This window comes from Schistocerca nitens, chromosome 1 (genome assembly GCF_023898315.1).
Source record: "Schistocerca nitens isolate TAMUIC-IGC-003100 chromosome 1, iqSchNite1.1, whole genome shotgun sequence".
Classification (NCBI taxonomy): Eukaryota; Metazoa; Arthropoda; class Insecta; order Orthoptera; family Acrididae; genus Schistocerca; species Schistocerca nitens.
In genome coordinates this window covers 266,929,798-266,930,968 of record NC_064614.1, presented here as the reverse complement: position 1 = coordinate 266,930,968, position 1,171 = coordinate 266,929,798, and the positions used below count along the sequence as shown (strand labels likewise).

Below are 1,171 nucleotides of genomic sequence, written 5' to 3'. Positions count from 1 at the left end.
AGTATTCCTCATCATAGTGAATGTAGCTTAGTATTAGAAGAGAAAAAAATTCTATGAAACAGTACACAGAGACAGGAAGAAAACAAATACACAAGAGTACACAAGTACATAGGGGGCTAACACAAGGAAAGGACAGGGTTTGTTTTACTGCAGTATTTTGCAAACAAAACTTTCTTTACTTCTCCGAGATCTCCCTTCGTTCTTCATTATTTCCAAAAAGTCCTATCTATACCTGCTTTCTCTACTTTTTTTCGTATGACTTCTCAATGCATTTCTTCCAATTCATCGCAACTCATTCTCTTATATAGTCTACCCCCTCTTAAGCTAACTTAAATCTACTGAGCTCAGATGCTAAACTAAGGGACGAGGCAATGCAGCAGTACAAAACAATTAACACAAACAGCAATGACAAAATATTCAAATTGGCCAAGCAAGCAGCAATATTACAACTAATATTACGCAATGAGCAGCAAACAAGAAAAATAAATCAGTAGTAAAACTGGCTTAACAGAGTAATGTAAAGTAAAATTTAGTAGTACTATGCCTGGCAAACAGCAGCAGCATCTAAACATGGCAAAGCTCAAGCAGAAAAAAATAGTACACTAAAGACAACAATGCAGATAAGGGAAATGTCTGTTCAGTGGTTAGTGGTGGTTAGTGTTTAACGTCCCGTCGACAACGAGGTCATTAGAGACGGAGCGCAAGCTTGGGTTAGGGAAGGATTGGAAAGTAAATCGGCCGTGCCCTTTCAAAGGAACCATCCCGGCATTTGCCTGAAACGATTTAGGGAAATCACGGGAAACCTAAATCAGGATGGCCGGAGACGGGATTGAACCGTCGTCCTCCCGAATGCGAGTCCAGTGTGCTAACCACTGCACCACCTCGCTCGGTAAATGTCTGTTCACATCTTAATGTCTATGTAATTAAAGTGGTGCACCACAACTTATTGTACGAGAAATATTACCAAGTAGTTGAAAAGAAAATTCTGTATGCAATTCCTGTGAAGGGAAATGTCTTTTTGTGCTCCTTCGTTTTTTGAAGTACATCATAAAGTTATTCTTTACTGGGTCTGTAGGCATAAAATATTTATATTAGCACATCTATAAAATTTTATTTTAACCAATGCTGCAGTGCAGCTAGAAACTAGATATTAAACAAAATGAGTAAATAA

General features: G+C 38.1%; 1 non-coding gene across 1 annotated transcript; it reads right to left on the bottom strand.

Moving 5' to 3' along the window:
* Positions 1-814: 814 nt before the first annotated feature.
* Positions 815-887, bottom strand: Trnaa-cgc (transfer RNA alanine (anticodon CGC)). The gene has a single exon. It is a non-coding gene; the product is annotated as a tRNA-Ala (tRNA).
* Positions 888-1,171: the final 284 nt, after the last annotated feature.